Consider the following 21,758-nt stretch of genomic DNA (forward strand, 5'->3'; position numbering starts at 1 on the left):
TTATTTTCTGATGGATGTGCAAGTCGATTTAAAAACAAATTAATTTTAAGTAGTATACCCTTTTTCAAAGAAAAATTTGAGTGGAATTTTTTGCAACTGCTCACGGAAAGGGTGCAGTAGACGGAATCGGAGCTGTCGTAAAGAAAAAAAAATTGGAAAATGGTAAAAGCTCCGAATATTGTTTTTAATAACGCCCATGATTTCTTTTAAATTGGCAAAAATGAATACATATGGTATTTTCATTTTATATATAAGCAGAAGTTATATACAAAAATCAGCTGGAATTCTTTCGGAGAGATGGGCTAACGTTAAGAGCATTACCGGAATTAAAAGCAAACATTATTTTTCGTCATATAACAAAAATGTGCTCAAAATCGCACTAACGTCAGATTCATTAAAACATAAAATTGATTGATAAACTTATTTATGAACATAAAATATGACTTAAATAACGTTATTTACAAGAAATATACATTGTTTCGTTAAAATAAATACACTGGTTTTTATTTACTATATACTGGAAAAAATGTAGCGTGCATCACGTAGCGTGCGTCACATTAGGTTCGCTGATTTTGGAAAAAAATACAAAATTGTTTGCCTAAAAATTAATTGTTTTAGAATTCTCTTATATTCATCTTTCTTTTAAAATTTTAATTTTGTGTGCTTTATTATGCAAAATTTGCTAAAAATTATGAAAACATAGCACAAGGTCGGAAGCTACTTCCACTTTTTGTGGCGTGCGTCACAATAACTTATAATCAATTTTTTCCGCTAATTATACTTGTTAAAAAAAATTGTTTTATGGCATTTGAAAGTGCTCTCAAATTCTATTAAATACCATGTATAGATTCAATGCATCTATCTGGAAAGTTCAAAAAATGTTAATATTTTTGCCCGAAAACGCGTACAAATGTAGCGTTCGTCACGCAGGATTTACCCATATCAGGTTTTTGGAGTAAACAGAAAAAAACAGCGCCAAACGTTTTTTATGAAAGCACAACTAAATGGGCAACTACCCATTGTTGTTGTAAAAAATTGCATTTGAAAGAAGAAAAGTTCGATGAGAGAGAAGCCGCTCCACAGCCGATATGTCTGAAGAGTCTCTACCGAAGGCGAAACATGCATGTCACATACTGGTTGTTGTGTGGGTTCGAGTCTTCGGCTTTCCTTTTCACTTCGAAAAACAAACGGTCATTAAGCTCGTTTCTAACGAATAACAAATTAATATTAACAAGTAAAAAAGTATCAGTCGGCTTTGCCGACAGAAATATGTGGATTAAAATACTTTTTTTTTCCCAAAAAAAAAAAAAAAAATATGAATTTAGGAGGGTTTTCATAATTTTGGGCGTGTATGAACCGACAAAAGTATGGATAGTATTAAAGCTCAAAAATTTGCGGGAATATCGACAGATAGGGCTTTTTTATCACACTAGCCTACGAAAAACATAATATCGCTGTAAACAGGGCCACTAAGAAAACCTTCGGTAAAAATATCCAAAGGATCCTCGAACCACACAAAAATGTTGAACATTTGTGTGGGTGGTACCACAATGATTGCACAGATATGGCACAAATTTGAACATAAACTAAATTTCGACAATATTTAGAGATCCAAAGTTCGGACCAAATCGGTTGCTATGTCTATGAGATATCGCGCGTAACATTCTAGCGAATATTTTCGAACTTTTGTGGGGGAGGTACCGGAAGGAGTGAACCTATCAGTACCACCTTCGAATTTCATATAATATTTGAAGAAATATTACAATATCCAAAGTGTGGACGAACGCAGTATTCGGTTCGAGCCCTCCAGCCACTACATATGGTGCCATAGGGGTTATTTACAACTTTTTGGGGCTGTTTTTTCAAGAAGTATGGACTTGCCCCTGAAAAAACTTGCACTGCCGTAATTGAAGCAGCGAATGCAAGGTGCTTTAATAAAATCAAAGTGATTCGAGAGCAGGTCTTAAAGTGAATTTATCCAAAATTTTGTGTGGGAGGTACCCGAAGGTGTGGACAAATATAGTCCATATTCGAACCTGATCTATATCTTGTAGATATTTTAGGATGTGTAAAGTATGGAGCAAATTGGTTACTTCCTTCAAGTTATCGTGCGCACAAATTTTCCGAACATTTCCGAACTTTTGTGGGGGAGGCACCAGAAGGAGTGGACCGATATAACCCATCTTCGAACTTAAACTATGTTTGGCATAAATGCTGAGGGTATAAAAATTGTACATACAGACATTTTTATACCTCAGCATTTATGCTAACGAGGGTATATACACTTTCATACGGGCAAAACGTGCCTCATCGAAATAACGGTTTTAGACCCCAAGTTTGTTTGGACGAAATGTGTTTCAGACAATTTGGAGTCGATTTAGCAATGTCCGTCCGTTTGTCTGTCTGGCTGGCTGGTGCGCACGATAACTCTCGAACGGGTGAACCGATTTGGTCCAACATTTGGCTTTCGTAATATTTTGTTCAAACTTAGTTTAAGTTCGAAGATGGGTTATATCGGTCCACTCCATCCGGTACCTGCCCCCCAAAAGTTCGGAAATGTTCGGAACATTTGTGCGCACTATAACTCTTGAAGGGTGTAACCGATTAGGTCCATACTTTGCACATCGTGAAATTTCTACCAGACTTATGTCAGGTACTAGTATGGACTAAATCGGTCAACTCCTTCGGGTAGCTCCCACACAAAATTTCGGAACAGTTCAGTTTAGGACCTGTTCTCGAATCTCTTTGATTTTTGTTGTAGCAACTTGTATTCACTGCCCCGCTTACGAAGGTACATGTCTCATTAAGGGCAAGTCCATACATCTTGAGAAAATAGCCTGCAAGATGCATAAACCCCTATGATACCGTGCGTAGTGGTTGGAGCGCAAGACAGATCTCGAACGGATCAACCGATTTGGTCCAAAATTTGGCCTTCGTAATATTTTGTCCAAACATACTTTAAGTTCCATCATAAGCCATATCGGTCCACTCCTTCAGCTACCTCGCCCTCGGAAAAATTGTTCGCTCGATAACTCTTGAAGGAAGTGACCAATTTAGTTCATACTTTACACATCCTAATATGTCTACCAGATACAGATCAGGTTCGAATATGGATTATGTTTGTCCACTCCTTCGGGTACCTATCACACACTTTAAGGCCTGCTCTCGAAACACTTTGATTTTTTTGAATCAACTTGCATTCGCTGTCTCAATTACGACGGTAAAAGTTTTTTCATGGGCACGACCATACTTCTTGAGAAAGCAGCCCGAAAGGTGTAAAAAACCCTATGGCACCATATGTAGTGGCTGGAGAGCCCGATATTTCTCGAACTAACAGATTTGGTCCAAAATTTGGCCTTCCCGATATTTTGTCATACTTCCAGTTCGAAGATAGGCAATACAGGCCCACAACTTGCGGTAGTTCCCCCGAATATTTAAAAAATGTCACTTAAATGGTATGAACGATATCTCTTGAACAAATTTATCCAAAACTTTGGATCTCCTAAAATTTTGTCCAAATTTAGTTTAACTTCTAAAATTGAGGTACCTTAGGGAACCTCCTCCACAAAAGTTCAACATTTGTGTTTAAGTGCAGTTTAAGGTATGTTAGAAGATCCTTTGGAAATGTATGCCGATTCTGTTCGTTGTTGCCCTGCTTACAACGGTATTATGTTTTCCGTGGACAAGTCCATGCTTCCTGGCATACCGGTCCATAAGTTATACGATGACCCACTGAAATGATTAGTGGGCGATATATCCCAAAATAAAATCCACTTCCATAATGGACTATGTCGGTTAGGGTTATGACTTTTTTACAACCTCATATCCCTGTATCATAGCATGATGAGTTTTGCCACAAGATTACATAAAATCATAATTATAAGGTGATTCGGTGAAAAAACCTCACGCACAAAATGATTTTAAAATTTGAATTTATCAAAATTATGGACAATTTTTTGAAGTCACTGTAAGCAGATATACAATTGAAAATAAACTTTACAGTCACATGAGATAATTAAACTGACATAACATTTATTTCTCACTAATTTTCTTCAATTCTGAGAATCGTAAAAATGTCGTAAACGCTTTTATTTAAATATATATTTTTTTAACAAAAAACAAAAAATTTTAAATTTTTTCAAAGTGGTTTGTGCATGACCTTTTTCAATATTTGAATGAAATAAACATTATTATAGTTATTAGTAGGCTTATATTTATTCATTCGAGCAACAAAAAATAATTTTTGAAAAAATTTTTTTTTTTTCATTTCATAAATTTTTTTTCAAAAAATTATATTTTTAAAATCGATTTGTGCGTGAACTTTTTTTATATTTCAATGGAATAAACGATAGCGTAGTGATTATTAGGCAAAAGTTCATTCATCCCTGCTACAGGAAATCATTTTGGAGAAAATTTGTCAAAAAGTCATAACCCTTATGTCGGTCCATTGCATTAAGTACCTCCTCTGCAACACTTTTGAACTTTAATCCTAATCCAAATGTCCAAGAAAGGCTACAAAATAATGAAAATACCATAAATACATTCGATCTGACCGTAGATGAAATTTTCAGTTCACATAGGCTGAGGGTATATCTCTGTCGGCAAAGCCGACTGATACTTTTTTACTTGTTGTACCTATTATTGAAATATTTGTTGCATAATTTTGCATATATCATATGCTTTGATTTAAACAGAAGTAAAATTAAACATAATTATTAAAATATGTGATTTGATTTTTTCAAAAATAACCCATTATTTTTCATCCCAATAGTAATGTAAGATTCCTCCTTGGTTACATTACCATGTAATGGGTTATCCGGATACTGTGACTCTTAGTTTTTTTCTGAGATGCTGCATGACTTCACGCCAACTACGATTGACGGCACTAATAATCCTCTTCATAGTGAATAGAACCAACTATGTGTGTTTCTTGGTTAACAACAAGGCCATTTAATTTCGTGGGACCATCGTAGGTGATTTACCAAAGAACTTTGGCAACTTCGACAAAAATTTCCAGCTAATTAGAATAACTGCGGCACCTGGGTTTGCTGCAATTACCCTAGTACCTAATCTAGGCAAGGACACAGTCTAGGCTCAACGGACATTTTGGTACTTTAAGCTCTTGTTTAGTACGCTGTCGGATCTTAATATTGTTTTCTATTTGTTCAGTTCGATTTTACCAAACTGATTTTTCAATACTCGTAGCATTAATTGACAGAGTCAACAACGGGTTTTTGTTGCTATTGTTGAAGTTATTGCTACGATATGGTCGATGTGTTGTTGTTGTTGCTGTTAACAAACCCGGTTGTGTTGTTGTTAAATAGCCACCATGGAGAAGGGTATGAAAACTCATGGCTCTCCTCACATTTGGATTGTGGATTGGCACAACCCAATGGATTTCTTGTTGTTGTGGTTTTCAGATGTTTTGAGTTGTAAATAAGACAAGCAAATAAAACGAATACCAGCAGCGGTCTGTCTGTTGTTGTCTCTTCGCCTTGTTTTGAAAAGAGTGTAAATTTTTGTGAGGTGTGCTGTGTGTGTTCGCGCTGCTTCTTTAGACTTTTGTTAAAGTTAAGCTTCAGATGTACTCTTGGAATTTTGTAGATGTCAGTTTTCTTTTGGTCGTTTCACAGCGTTATTGTGTCTTGAAGACGGTTACGCGGATGAGCCGCTGAATGTGTCAAAACAAAATAATGCGTTGACGAAGTTAATCGATTTTTTTTTGTTGGTAGAAAATAAGAAAAGAATTTCACAAAAAAATATTTTGCACACCAATTTTAGTTGGTAATTATCGATTGTTAAAACAAAATTAATCATGCTAATTTTAACGAAAACATAAATTATTAATTTAAATTGTTAATAGAAATGTGAAAAAGAAATTTGTTGAAGTCTTCTTAACGACACACCAAAAAGAGAGTTTAGAAATTCCAACTTCAGTTAACGAAAAAATGCTTTACAAGTAGAGGTGCAAAAAAAGTATTGGAATCTTCTGTGTGTATAAGTGTGTGTTTTAGCATAAATTCCTAAGTGTTTGGTTTTAAGGTGGGATTCCTTAGAGTCAATGTTCTTGAAATCACAACAACAACAACAGCAGCAACAAAAGAAATAAAAGGTAAAACAGTGTCTTATTTGCCTCTTCCTCTCTGTGTGATTGGTATTTAAGGCTAATAGAAAATTGATGATGACAGTGGGGGATCATCTCTTTGAAGCTCCCTCACTCCCTCCCATGGTGTCTTAAGTGAAATGCTATGCTCAAGCTGACAAAGATTTCACCAAACAATTTTCAAGTGCAAAATAAGAAAAAAAACGAAAAGAAAAGAACACGACAAGTGTTGGTTGAGTGTGAACGGATGTTGAAGCCACTTTTTCTTCATTCCTAAAATAGCAACTTCAAAACCACTGCACGGATTTCAACAAGCCTCTCTACGACAGTAACAACTTCTTCTTCTTCTTCATCGCATTGGCTGCTTCTGGTTAATCAATTTCACCCATCAAATAGCCTGGGGATTTTCATCCCCACACCACACCTGTTTTGCGGCGAGTGATCATAGAGTGGAGTAGCTGTTAAAAACTCGCATACGCGCACACACACCCATAGGTATGTTTTGAAACTTTCATTTACGGAACGCAACCAACCAACCTATTCTAGGTGAAATGATGAGGGTATAATAAATCTTTTGTTTGATTTTATTGTTTTTGTTCTTTTGATTTTTTTCTTGTTTCATTGTTTTTATTGAAATTCATAGAACAATGTGTACCCGCGTCTGTTATTGAACTTGTGTGATTTGCATACTTAACAAATATTTTTGTGATGAATTTTTTATTTTTAAAAATATTCGCAATACAGTTATTTCGAAAAATTAGGTAATTTTTTTGCAAATATTTGTGGTCAAATCTGAATTTCAATAGAAATAGAATTCAATTATAATTCAAAACACAACACCTTTTAAAATAATAACAGTTTTTATTTGATTCCAATAAATAATATCAATAAAGAGGGTATTAAAGTAGACTGTTGCTGGCTGGTGCTCAGAGTTATCGGTCAACTAATTTATTTGTTCAAAACTTTTTCAAACTTAGATCAAGTTCGCAGAAGAGCCATATCGATCCACTCCTTCGAGTACCTCTCCCGCCAAAAGTTCTCAATTTTTGGCTTAAATAGCGCGCCTTATAACTCTCGATGGGAGTGACCGACTTGGTCTAAATTTTGCACATATTTCTTCCAGAAATAGATCAGTAGTGCATTTCTCTACCTCATGTTTTGAGTTACCGAGTTACCGACAAATGTCAGTAAAATTATAATTCATAATTTTGAAAAGCTCAAATAAAAGTTGACAACACAGCTGTTATCGCTAGAACTTTACGTTTACGCTCCTCTACTCTCTAACTTAACGAAAAATATAAGGAGTTATCATGAACGGCAATTCCCCGTGAATTTTTTCACTTTCTCCCTTACGTTGCAACGACGGAAAGACGAAACTCACGTGGAAATTTCATTCATGATAACCCCCATAGTTAAGTACCAAATTTATAAGCATTTTAATTCTACCGACTTTTGTCGGTAACTCAAGAAGTGAGTTAGAGAATCGCACTACAGGTTACAGTCGTTTACATCCACGTTTAAAATCCTCTTGGGACGACCCTAAAAATCGTTTAAAAATCCACTCTTAAATTCCCCTTGGGTCGATCCTAAAAATCTTTTAAAAATCCAAAACATTTTTAAAAATCTTTTAAAAATCCGCTCTTAATTTCCGTTTAAAGTCCTCGTGGGACGACCTTAAAAATCTTTTAAAAATCTACGCTTAAAGTCCTCTTGGGACGACCTTAAAAATCTTTTAAAAATCCACGCTTAAGTCCTCTTGAGACGACCCAAAAAATCTTTCAAAAATCCACGCTTAAAGTCCTCTTGGGACGACCCTAAAAATCTTTAAAAATCCACGCTTAAAGTCCTCTTGGGATGACACTAAAAATCTTTTAAAAATCCACGCTTAAGTCCTCTTGGGACGACCCTAAAAATCTTTTAAAAATCCACGCCTTAAGTCCTCTTGGGACGACCCTAAAAGTCTTTTAAAAATCCACGTTTAAAGTCCTCTTGGGACGACCCTAAAAATCTTTTAAAAATCCACGCTTAAAGTCCTCTTGGGACGACCCTAAAAGTCTTTTAAAAATCCACGCTTAAAGTCCTCTTGGGACGACCCTAAAAGTCTTTTAAAAATCCACGCTTAAAGTCCTCTTGGGACGACCCTAAAAGTCTTTTAAAAATCCACGCTTAAAGTCCTCTTGGGACGACCCTAAAAGTCTTTTAAAAATCCACGCTTAAAGTCCTCTTGGGACGACCCTAAAAGTCTTTTAAAAATCCACGCTTAAAGTCCTCTTGGGACGACCCTAAAAGTCTTTTAAAAATCCACGCTTAAAGTCCTCTTGGGACGACCCTAAAAGTCTTTTAAAAATCCACGCTTAAAGTCCTCTTGGGACGACCCTAAAAGTCTTTTAAAAATCCACGCTTAAAGTCCTCTTGGGACGATCCTAACAATCTTTTAAAAATCCACGCTTAAAGTCCTCTTGGGACGATCCTAAAAATCTTTTAAAAATCCACGCTTAAAGTCCTCTTGGGACGACCTTAAAAATCTTTTAAAAATCCACGCTTAAAGTCCTCTTGGAATGACCCTAAAAATCTTTTAAAAATCCACGCTTAAAGTCCTCTTGGGACGACCCTAAAAATCTTTTAAAAATCCACGCTTAAAGTCCTCTTGGGACGACCATAAAAATCTTTTAAAAATCCTCGCTTAAAGTCCTCTTGGAACGACCCTAAAAATCTTTTAAAAATCCACGCTTAAAGTCCTCTTGGGACGACCCTAAAAGTCTTTTAAAAATCCACGCTTAAAGTCCTCTTGGGACGACCCTAAAAGTCTTTTAAAAATCCACACTTAAAGTCCTCTTGGGACGACCCTAAAAGTCTTTTAAAAATCCACGCTTAAAGTCCTCTTGGGACGACCCTAAAAGTCTTTTAAAAATCCACGCTTAAAGTCCTCTTGGGACGACCCTAAAAGTCTTTTAAAAATCCACGCTTAAAGTCCTCTTGGTACGACCCTAAAAGTCTTTTAAAAATCCACGCTTAAAGTCCTCTTGGTACGACCCTAAAAGTCTTTTAAAAATCCACGCTTAAAGTCCTCTTGGGACGACCCTAAAAGTCTTTTAAAAATCCACGCTTAAAGTCCTCTTGGGACGACCCTAAAAGTCTTTTAAAAATCCACGCTTAAAGTCCTCTTAGGACGACCCTAAAAGTCTTTTAAAAATCCACGCTTAAAGTCCTCTTGGGACGACCCTAAAAGTCTTTTAAAAATCCACGCTTAAAGTCCTCTTGGGACGACCCTAAAAGTCTTTTAAAAATCCACGCTTAAAGTCCTCTTGGGACGACCCTAAAAGTCTTTTAAAAATCCACGCTTAAAGTCCTCTTGGGACGACCCTAAAAGTCTTTTAAAAATCCACGCTTAAAGTCCTCTTGGGACGACCCTAAAAGTCTTTTAAAAATCCACGCTTAAAGTCCTCTTGGGACGACCCTAAAAGTCTTTTAAAAATCCACGCTTAAAGTCCTCTTGGGACGACCCTAAAAGTCTTTTAAAAATCCACGCTTAAAGTCCTCTTGGGACGACCCTAAAAGTCTTTTAAAAATCCACGCTTAAAGTCCTCTTGGGACGACCCTAAAAGTCTTTTAAAAATCCACGCTTAAAGTCCTCTTGGGACGACCCTAAAAGTCTTTTAAAAATCCACGCTTAAAGTCCTCTTGGGACGACCCTAAAAGTCTTTTAAAAATCCACGCTTAAAGTCCTCTTGGGACGACCCTAAAAGTCTTTTAAAAATCCACGCTTAAAGTCCTCTTGGGACGACCCTAAAAGTCTTTTAAAAATGCACGCTTAAAGTCCTCTTGGGACGACCCTAAAAGTCTTTTAAAAATCCACGCTTAAAGTCCTCTTGGGACGACCCTAAAAGTCTTTTAAAAATCCACGCTTAAAGTCCTCTTGGGACGACCCTAAAAGTCTTTTAAAAATCCACGCTTAAAGTCCTCTTGGGACGACCCTAAAAGTCTTTTAAAAATCCACGCTTAAAGTCCTCTTGGGACGACCCTAAAAGTCTTTTAAAAATCCACGCTTAAAGTCCTCTTGGAATGACCCTAAAAATCTTTTAAAAATCCACGCTTAAAGTCCTCTTGGAATGACCCTAAAAATCTTTTAAAAATCCACGCTTAAAGTCCTCTTGGAATGACCCTAAAAATCTTTTAAAAATCCACGCTTAAAGTCCTCTTGGAACGACCCTAAAAATCTTTTAAAAATCCACGCTTAAAGTCCTCTTGGAACGACCCTAAAAATCTTTTAAAAATCCACGCTTAAAGTCCTCTTGGGACGATCCTAACAATCTTTTAAAAATCCACGCTTAAAGTCCTCTTGGGACGACCCTAAAAATCTTTTAAAAATCCACGCTTAAAGTCCTCTTGGGACGATCCTAACAATCTTTTAAAAATCCACGCTTAAAGTCCTCTTGGGACGACCCTAAAAATCTTTTAAAAATCCACGCTCATAGTCCTCTTGGGACGACCCTAAAAATCTTTTAAAAATCCACGCTTAAAGTCCTCTTGGGACGACCCTAAAAATCTTTTAAAAATCCACGCTCAAAGTCCTCTTGGGACGACCCTAAAAATCTTTTAAAAATCCACGCTTAAAGTCCTCTTAGAACGACCCTAAAAATCTTTTAAAAATCCACGCTTTAAGTCCTCTTAGAACGACCCTAAAAATCTTTTAAAAATCCACGCTTAAAGTCCTCTTAGGACGGCCCTAAAAATCTTTTAAAAATCCACGCTTAAAGACCTCTTAGGACGACCCTAAAACTCTTTTAAAAATCCACGCTTATAGTCCTCTTAGGACGACCCTAAAAATCTTTTAAAAATCCACGCTTAAAGTCCTCTAAATTCCTTAGGTCGACCCTAAAAATAAAAATGTACGCCGAAGACACCTTAGATTGACCCTGGGTTCTTTTAAAAATCCCCACTTACAGTCCCCTTTGGTCGGTCCTAAATGTCTTTTAAAAAACCACGTTTAATGGGCCTCTTACGCTAAAAGTCCCCTTCGGTCGGTTCTAAATTTTTTTATAAAATTCCAACTTAAACTACACTTACCCTTACCCTTTTTTTTAAAAAAAAATCCCCCAATTTAGTTCCATCTGAGATACATTCTTCTAGGCTTTTCCAAACCCTTTCCAATAACACTTAACAAATCACAGCTGACGCTATTGTTCTATGCCTTAAAACAACAATGTTGTATTTTCGAATGTCCACACAATTTACAAAATGTGTCAAATTGACAAGTTTTCTATCACCTTGCTGCATGGTCGGCGATTGTATGTTCTCTTTAAGCTTCACACACAGCTTGGCCATAAGCATACAATTTGCAGTTACTTTATTGCAAAATCCATGCAAAGCAGTGTCGAGTATTTTGGTTTTTGGTAAATCATGGCTAACAATGCCTGACAATTGCAGGCACATACACACCCTACGACCTTGTCTTAATTTCTTGTCCAAGTTTATTTGGTGTGACTGGGAAGACGACCGCACACAAACACTTAACGCAACAACGGATAATCAACGAACGCATCATGGTTTTACAAATTACTTTGTGTTGTTGTTGTTGTCTTAATTCCGTTGTTTGAGGTCAGCGAGCGTTAGTTTAGCTAGTCAAGTGGTTGTGATTTTGAAAATGGGCTAAACATTTGTACCATTCTTATTTTTTCTGTTTTTCCACCTTGATTTAAACATTTTCACTATAATTTTCCTATGTTTTGTGTTTTGCTTTTCATGGTAATTAAACGGTTTCTGGGCAGTCAAGAAGAGGAATTTTAATTTCATGGTTGTTGGTTGGTTGGTGGCCAGCCATGGACATCATAGGTTTCGCCGTAGAGTTAATTTGTTTGTAAACATTAACTGCAACTTTTGCCTGAAGATACTTACTTACTTACTTAGCTGGCCCATTACAGAACATTTGTTCTATAGGCCGAACTAAGAAGAGATCTCCATTCCTCTCTATTTGTTGCTTTGCTCTCTGGAATACCGCGCCTTTTCATCTCAACATCCACTTGTTTGCGCCATCTATTCCTTGGCCTGCCAATTCTGCGTGCACCGCCATGTGGCATGTATTCATACGCCTTTTTAGCGGGTTCATCATCGCTCATTCTTATGATATGGCCTAGCCAACGCAATCGCTGCATCTCGATACGTTTAACAATATTCATGTCGTTGTATAGCAGATACAGCTCGTGGTTCATGCGACGTCGATATTCACCGTCAACGCAGATTGGTCCGTAGATCTTTCGAAGAATTTTTCTCTCAAACACACCAAGCACTGCCATGTCTGCTTGCGCAAGTACCCAGGCTTCGGAGCCATACATCAGCACGGGTAGTATCAGTGTTTTGTAGAGCGTTATTTTTGTTTGACGAGATGTGGCTTTGTTTTTAAACTGCTTACTTAATCCAAAGTAGCATCTGTTGGCCAATACAATTCTTCTTTTTATTTCACAACTGATGTCGTTTGTTGTGTTGACGGAGGTGCCGAGGTAGACGAAGTCTTTTACTACCTCAATATTATAGGAACCAACTTCCACAGTCGGTCCGAGCTCAATGGACGCATTGCGCGTCGACACCATCAACTTGGTCTTCTCACCGTTTACCGCCAGACCCACTTTAGCAGATTCTCCTTCGACCTTTATAAAGGTATCAGTTACTTCTTTTACTGATCGACCCATGATGTCTATATCATCAGCATAAGCAAGTAACATGTGACTATTGGTGTAGATTGTGCCACTTCTTTTGACGTTTGCCTCTCGTATAACCTTTTCTAGCAGGATGTTGAAGAGGTCACACGAAAGGCTGTCTCCTTGTCTGAAACCTCTTTTGGTACCAAACTCTTCGGAGAGGTTCTTTCCTATTTTAACTGAGGACCTCGTGTCAGTTAAAGTCATTTTACAAAGCCGGATGAGCTTTGCGGGAATACCAAATTCAGACATGGCTTGGAATACCTTTGAGCGCAGCGGACTGTCGAAGGCTGCTTTATAATCGACAAAAAGGTGGTAGGTGTCGATCTGCATCTCTTGGGTCTTCTCCAGGATTTGCCGCAGGGTAAATATCTGGTCAATGGTGGACTTGCCAGGTCTAAAGCCGCATTGGTATGGTCCAATAATCTCGTTGACCATTGGCTTTAGTCGTTCGCACAATATCCCTGACACGATCTTGTAGGCAATAGGGAGTAGACTTATGCCCCTATAGTTAGAGCATACAGTCTTATCTCCCTTCTTGTGGACGGGGCACAGGATACTCAGGTTCCAATCGTCGGGTACTCGTTCTTCCTGCCAGATGGTGCTAACTAGCTGATGAATACACCTTATCAGCGTGTCGCCTCCGGTTTTGAACAGCTCGGCTGGTAAGCCATCGGCCCCTGCTGCCTTATTATTCTTCAGCCGATTTATTGCTGTCTTTACCTCATCTTGGCTGGGCAGTATACATTCAATACCATCTTCTGGGATTGGGACTGTGGTATCTTCGTCTTCTTCGCTGCTATTGGATACCAACAGATTTGAAAAATGTTCTTTCCATATCCTGAGTATACTATCTGTATCAGTTACCAAATTACCTTGCTGGTCTCTACAGGAGGATGTGCCTGTACCAAAGCCATCGGTTTGATGCTTGACTCTTTGGTAGAATTTTCGGACTTCATTCTGGCTCCTGTACATCTCGATTTTTTCACACTCCCGCTTTTCCATCTCTCTCTTTTTCCTGCGGAAAAGACGTTTCTCCTCTCTCCTTTTCTCCCTGTATCTCTCTCGTGCGCTACGCGTTGCTACGGATTGTAAAGTAGCCTTATATGCCGCATTTTTCTCTTCGGTGGCAGCACGACACTCCTCATCATACCATGGATTCCTTGGTGGAGGTCTCTGGTATCCAAGTATGGATTTTGCGGCTGTTTGCATGGAGTGGGCAATGCTTTGCCATTGCGCTGATATGTTATCGGGATGAGGAGGGCTTTGATTAAGCAATTGGGCTAGTTGAGTGGAATATGCTGTGGCTATCTGTTGTGATTGCAGCTTACCGATGTCTAACTTTCGTGTTGTGTCTGCTCGTACTTTGTTTGCTACGTTTAAGCGGGTGCGTACCTTTGCTGCAACAAGGTAGTGGTCCGAATCAATGTTTGCGCCTCGGAACGATCGTACATCCAACACGCTCGATGAATGTCTTCCATCTATCACAACATGATCAATTTGGTTTCTTGTTTTCTGATCTGGAGACAGCCAGGTGCCCTTATGAATATCGAGATGATTAAATCTGGTACTGCTAACTACCATGTTTTTTGCAGCTGCAAAGTCTATCAGTCTCATACCATTGTCAGATGTTTCACTGTGGAGACTGAATTTCCCGACTGTTGGGCCAAAGATATTCTCCTTTCCAATTTTGGCATTAAAATCGCCTAGAATGATTTTAATGTCATGGGCAGGGCAACGGTCATATGTTTCTTCTAAGCACTCGTAAAATATATCTTTGGTCTGTTCGTCCTTTTCTTCAGTGGGAGCATGAGCGCAAATAAAGCTGATGTTGAAGAATTTAGCTTTTATTCGAATTGCAGCAAGTCTTTCATTCACTGGAGTGAAGCTGGATACAAGATGTTTTAGTCTCCGACTAACTACGAATCCACAACCAAACTCATGCTTTACGTCATGGCAGCTATAATACAGTGCGTCACCTTTAGGTGTTGTTGTGACGCCTTTCCCAATCCATCGTATTTCCTGTATGGCAGTAATATCGGTCTTGTACTTTTCAAGTACGTCTGCCAATGCGAAGACTGCACCTTCTCTATAAAGAGTGCGAACATTCCAGGTGCAGATTCGCAGATCATGGTCCTTAAAACGTTTGCGGGGTTCGTCAACTTTAGAGGGGTTTGTTTTTCTTTTCTTTCGTTTTTTCATAGTAGGCTGTTTTTTCTAGGGGAGGGTTACTAACCCGACGCCCAAACCCAAGTTTTTAACGTTCTTATGGGTGAACGCGCGGCACATGTTAGCTCACTACCTTTAACGGGTGTTAAAGGCAGTTCCCCAGGTGACACCACGGGGAGGTCAGTGTCCACTTGGGATGAAAGAGGGACCAAGATAAATCCTGGGCTTTGCCATGTTAAAACCGGTCAGGACCGTTCCTTGGTATCTTCCATCCCCTGAAGATACTTTGGTAAATGGGGTAAGGTTAACATGAATCCAAGATTTTTATGTTGTTGTTTTTTTCTGTTCTTTGCGCTACTGGAGCTTCTGGGTGTTCTACCTGTCTGTTTTATTTTGTTCATTGTACGTATGTATGATTGTTTTACAGCTTTTGGCTACGTTATTTGTTGTGAAACAAATAAAGCCGTTAACTTTTGGATTTCTTTTGGTGGCTAATGCGATTTGTAACACATTAAAGTATAACCAGAACAGTTGTTCTCCTTTTCAAATTCAATTTAAATGTGTAAAACAATTTGTGTGTTATTTTAAAGCGTTGTTTGCTTTTGGTGATATGTTTATGAGTTTAAAAAATCGATATTCCCAGTAGGGGGAAATTATTTTTGAAAGATATTCTCCATTCAAATTTTGGCAGTAAAAGTGCCTTGATCAATCTAATCAAAAATGTTGTTGGCTTATTTTGAAGTAGAATTAGCCTAGAATATGTGCTAATATTTTCAATTCGATCGGAACAAAATTGGCTGAGTAGCTCGAAAATCGCTGTACCCATCATTAACTATTTTTGAGAGCTCATTAATTAAATCAATTTATTCTATTCTATTTTTTGCCGTTTTATGGCCAAAAACTGCCCAATTTTTACTAAAAACATTGACTTTGACAGTCCGTAAAATTAATACTTTTAAAATCTCGTTAAAAGCCAACATTATTACCGAAGTTAGATCAAGACGTGCCTTTCCAGAGGACACAAATATCTTTAACAAGTAAAAAAGTATCAGTCGGCTTTGCAAACAAAGATGTACCCTCAGTCTATGTGAATTGAAACTTTCATCAACGGACAGATCAAATGTATTTAGGGGTTTGTCAGAATTTTGTGGGCCTTTTTAGACATTTGAACTTACCAACAAAAATGTGGATTAGGATTATAGTTGTACTTGAAGGAATGGATCGACATAGTACATTGTGAAAGTGGATCTTTTTTTGGGAGTCATATCTGTTCGATAGATATCGCAACCACTAGTCATTTCAGTGCGTCATAACATTTGGAGCAGTATGTCAGGAAGCTTGAACTTGTCCACGGAAAAAACATTTCCAAAGCATCTTCGAATATACCCTAAACCGCACTTAAACAAAAATGTTTAACTTTTGTTGGAGAGGTACCATAAGGAGTGGACCGATATGGGCCATTTTAGAAGTTAAACTAAATTTGGACAATATATTAGGAGATCCAAAGTTCGGACCAAATTAGTTGCCCCGTTCAAGAGATTTCGTGCGTACCATTTTAGTGATATTTTTAAATATTGGGGGGAAGCACTGGAAGTTGTGGACCGGTATTGCCCATCGTCGAAGTGAAACTAAGTTTGGACAAAATATGGCGAAGGGTACATTTCGGACCAAATCCGTTGACCAGTTCGAGTGCTATAGTGTCACCAGCCACTACACATGGTGCCATAGCGATTTTTACAACTTTCGGACTATTTTCTCAGAATGTTATGACGAGTGGTTTTATCAAAGGCTGATGTTAACTCAGCCAGGGTCGCCTCAGGAACCCACAAACCTTAAGTAAGATGAGACACGATGGAACTGTGTTTCAAACTTTTATTTATATAATTTCGAAAATATTAGTTTCAGATAGTATGGAGGTTAGTTGATGTTGTAGTATATGTTGGTAAAGTTGGGTAACAGCCTCGGGTGGAATCGCTTCGAATTGGTCGGTATAAAGTAGGATACAAGATGGCGTTGGTCGTTGACAGTCCGCCGACAACACTCGGCTCGACAATCCTCTGATCGTCAGTCCTCGCTCGGCAATACTCGGATTGGCAATGGGTCGTTAGATCCCGTTGTTGGGGTATCGCACGGCTCGGCTTTATTTGGATTGCTGTTGGATCGGTAGTCTTCGGGTGTTGGATTCGGCTCGGTAGTCTTCGGGTGTTGGGCTCGGCTCTGAAGTCTTCGGGTGTTGAGTTCGGCTCGGTAGTCTTCGGGTGTTGAGTTCGGCTCGGTAGTCTTCGGATGTTGAGTTCGGCTCGATAGTCTTTGGGTGTTGAGTTCGGTTCGTTAGTCTTCGGGTCTTCGGGAGAGAACGAATCGGCATGAGCGAACGAATCGACAGGAGCGAACGGATCGACATGAACGAACAAATCGGCAGGAGCGAACGAATCAACAGGAGCGAACGAATCGCCAGGAGCGAAGGGATCGACTTGAACGACCAAATCGGCAGGAGCGAACGAATCGCCAGGAGCGAACGAATCGGCAGGGCCGAATGAATCGGCAGGACCGAACGAATCGGCAGGAGCGAAAGAACCAACAGGAGCGAACGAATCGGCAGGAGCGAACGAATCGGCAGGAGCGAACGTATCGCAAGGTCGATGGCTGATGTAGTCTTCAGTTGAATCGAATAGAACTGCGGACAATGCCACACGTCCTTTCTTTCTATTCGCTTAACGCAAGCACTCGACAAATTCAGCAACGAAAACTAAACATCTTATCCATCTGGGTTTACGGAGTGAATGAGAATTATTTTAAGGCGAGACAACCAGGAAATACACTGAAGTTTAAGTAATGTATGAATGGAGTTGCAATTATGTATGAAGTTGGGATTATGCATGCACTGATAAGGTAGTTTTGTATTTATACAAAACGGTCACGTTACAAAGTATTTACTTGTCCCTGAAAAAACTTGTACCATCGTAAAGGGGGTCAGTGAATGCAAGCTGCTTAAACAAAAATCAAATTGATTCGAGAACAGGTCTTAAAGTGAACGAAATTTTGTGTGGGAAGCAACCGAAGAAGTGGACAAATATATTCGGATGTGTAAAGTATGGACTAAATGGCTCACTCCCTTCGAGAGTTATCGTGCGCACAATTTTTCCGAACATTTTTTGGCTTTTCTTCGAACTTAAACTAAGTTTGGACAAAATATTACGAAAAGCAAATGTTGGACTGAATTGGTAGATCCGTTCGAGAGTTATCTTGCGCTCCAACAACTACACACGGTGTCATAGGGGGTTTTTGCACCTTTGAGGCTATTTTGGCCGGAAATATGGGCTTGTTGTTATAACAAAAATCAAAGCGATTCGTCAGCTGATCCTAAACTGAACTTTTCCGAAATTTTTGTGGGATGCACCCAAAGGAGTAGACCGATTGAGTCCATATTGGAACCTCATCTATGTTTGTTAGAAATTTCACGGTGTGCAACGTATGGTCCAAATCGATTACTCCCTTCAAGAGTTATCGTGCGCACAAATTTTCCGAACATTTTCAAACTTTTGTGGGGGAGGTACCGGAAGGGGTGATCCGATATACATAACTATACATTACGAAAGCCAAATTTTGGACCGAATCGGTCGACAGTTATCGTGTGCTCCAGACAAACAGACAGACGGATGGACATGGCTAAATCAACTCCAAATTGTCCGAAACGGATTTCGTCCAAACATACTTAGGGTCTAAAACCATTATTTCGATGAGCATAAATGCTAAAGGTATAAAAATCGTAAATAAATCCTCGTCTAAAGTCCCCTTATTGGCCCATTATGGCCGGACCTATAAATCTATAAAAATCCACACCCTAATAATCGTTTAAAAATCCATGATAAGAAACCCCTAAATTGACAAAAAAAAGTCGTACGAAAACGTAAAGGCGAGTGCTCAACTTGTTCATCTATGCTCTAAATCGAAACCTAAAAATCTTTTAGAAAATCCAAAATTTTACTCTAAAAATAGTTTAAAAATTTTCGTCAAAAGTTTATTGAGCCTTGAGTCATATTCGATTATTCTGAAACCCTTTAATAATTTCCTTCAAGAGTCCTCTTTAAATATCCGTGATTAAATTTTTTGTTTGTCCACACTAATCAAATTTTAGAACCGTTTTCCAGTTTTTTTATTGGCAATATCCAATTAAAAAAAATTTACAGAATTCACACGTTTGAAAAATCATTTATAAATTCCTCTAAAACTTATGGCAATAACGCGAGCTCTAACAAACACTTGTAATCTTGCATTGTAGAATTTATGGCATTACAAGTTAAAGAAACAATCAAAAACAAGAAGACAGAGAAACCCAAAATTCCACAAAAACACATAATTTCCATGTACGTTTCACGACGGCTTGTAAACAAAAAATTATATGACCTACAAATTTATTGGCTTTATTGTCTGGTGGTTTTCTTCAATCTGTCACATGGGTGGGTGGTGGTGGTTATTTTGGTAAATGGCGCAATTTGTAAATCATCTGAGACACATAACAGCCATCCAGCCACCATCTAACCAGCCACTCAGACAGACAATACCAAACAAAAGCTGTTAAAATCTTTGGCTTTACGTGTTTTCAACAAGAAATTTCTTTTGGAATAAAGAAAAGAAAGACAGAACAAAATATGATGATGGCCATTTCTTTTCGTTGGATTGTTGTTGACGACTGCTGCTGCTGCTATACGCTTCTTAAGAACTTTTAAGCGATCAGCAGAACCATACTTGAGAGGTCACAATCATTTATGTGGCACTTTAGTTTGTTCGTAACAGTTTACGCTGTCGTTCGTTACGTAGTGAGTGTTGAGAATTTAACAAAAAGAAAATATATCATAGCACCCACCATCCGCAATATCCAACCACACATGAACATAAATATGCAATAATGGGTAGCCACATTTGCAAGCTAACCACTTGCCCAGAGCAATTTTATTAATACGAATCGACCGACTGTTGTCATCAGTATTGTTGCCATCCATTCAGCCAGCTAGTCCTCAATCAACAGCAGGTTATTGGAACGCCTTTTTTGTTGTAACATTTCAGTAGTTCAGTGCGTTCTGTAAAAGCACGGTCTTGGCACGGGTCATTTGTTTGGGTCTGTCATTGTTTGTAGTGCCATATGGAAAATGCTTAACAAAACATAATGCAAAACAAGGAAATTTTTTTATCGATTCGTTGCCATAGTTGCCTCCAATGACAACCAGTCAGTCCAGTCGTCCAATAAGGGGTGAAGAAAAACTCCCTAAAAAAGTTCTTATCTAATTTAACCAAAACAAATAAAACCACAAATAATAGCTTTCAATAAGGGAAAGGTGTGAAATAAATTGTGAAAAAATTCAGCAAAGTGTTACGAATGGAATAATGAATAATAACAAAATAATGTTTACAAAACATTGTGAAATTTTGTGAATTGATTACAAAAATTGAAAATTTCTGATAAGAGGAAATATAAAAATAATAATAAATAATAATATATCTATACAAGGAAGTGAAATAATGTGATGTAAACGGCAGCAATGAAATATAAACTTATCTCTTCGCAGAAATAATTTACCCAAAAAGAGTAAGGTTTCTTAAAACAATTTTATAATGCAGGATATATGATAATATTTGTGTTCATTGTGGGATACATAGTTTGTAAAAAAGATAACACTGTGCAACATTTTTGAGCCAATCGCGTGTAAACAACTTCTGTCCAGAATTTTATGAAAGTAGAGGACCAATAGGCAAAAACCATATTTGGGTTTTGTTTTCTTAGATCGGGTTCGGTTTTTATGGCCTCATCTAAACATGGTTAAAGATCGAATTTTTAAAATAGATCGGGACTGTATCTCTGAAACCAATACGAATCTTGTTTTGACATCTGCACAATAAATCTCGAACGGATCAACCGATTCGGCCTAAAATTTGGCTTTCGTAATATTTTGTCCAAACTTAGTTTAAGTTCGAAGATGGGTTACATCGCTTCCAGTACCTTCCAGTACCTCCCACACAAAAGTTAGAAATTTTTCGGAAAATTTGTGTGCATCATAACTCTTGATGAGAGCAACCATACTTTGACCGTCGTAAAATTTCTACCAGACTTAGATGAGGTTCCAATATGGACTCAGTTGGTCAACTCCTTCAGGTACCTCTCACATAACATTTCTAAGAAGTTCAGTTTAGGACCTGCTCTCGAATTGCTTTGATTTTTATTGTAGCAACTTGTATTTACTGTCCCCTATACTACGGTACAAGTTTCATCAGAGGCAAGTCCATACTTTCTGAGAAAATGACCTGAAAGATGCAAAAAACCCCTGCGACACAGTGTGTCTCGAACGGATCTGCCTATTCAGTCCAAAATTTGGCCTTCGTAATATTATATTATTATTTTAAGCTCGAAGATAAGCCATATCAGTCCACTTCTTCAGGTACCTCCCCCACAAAAGTTCAAAAATGTTTGAAAAAATTTTGCGCACCATAACTCTTGATGGAAGTGACCTATTTGGTCCGTACTTTTCACATCCTAAAATATCTACCAGGTATAGATCAGGTTCGAATACGGACTATATGTGTCCACTCCTTCGGGTACATCCAACACAAAATTTCTGATAAGTTCACTTTAAGACCTGTAGTGCGATTCTCTAACGCATTTTTTGAGCTACCGACAAACATCGGTAAAATTAAAACTCAAAATTATGAATGAAAAGTTCAAATAAAAGTTGGCTACCGGTAGAACTTTACGACTGCTTTTCATTCGTCGTCAACTTACCGAAAAACATCGGTAA

At 38.1% G+C, this 21,758-nt stretch overlaps 1 protein-coding gene across 13 annotated transcripts in view; it reads left to right on the forward strand.

Annotated features, from left to right (window-relative positions):
* The window catches only part of Exn (Ephexin), a 408,096-nt gene that overhangs the window by 265,147 nt on the left and 121,191 nt on the right, over window positions 1–21,758 (forward strand). Inside the window, exon 1 of one of the 13 annotated variants that reach the window (XM_073980801.1) lies at window positions 5,610–6,598. The exons of 6 other annotated variants lie outside the window; for them this stretch is intronic. The gene's annotated coding sequence lies outside the window, so the exon portion shown is untranslated. Of the gene's footprint in view, window positions 1–5,609; window positions 6,599–19,748; window positions 20,555–21,758 lie in introns of those variants that run through there. 6 more of the 13 variants (XM_073980804.1, XM_073980806.1, XM_073980805.1 and 3 more) reach the window with 6 other exon arrangements.

Source organism: Musca autumnalis, unplaced genomic scaffold (genome assembly GCF_047663935.1).
Source record: "Musca autumnalis isolate F117 unplaced genomic scaffold, ASM4766393v1 scaffold_4, whole genome shotgun sequence".
NCBI lineage: Eukaryota > Metazoa > Arthropoda > Insecta > Diptera > Muscidae > Musca > Musca autumnalis.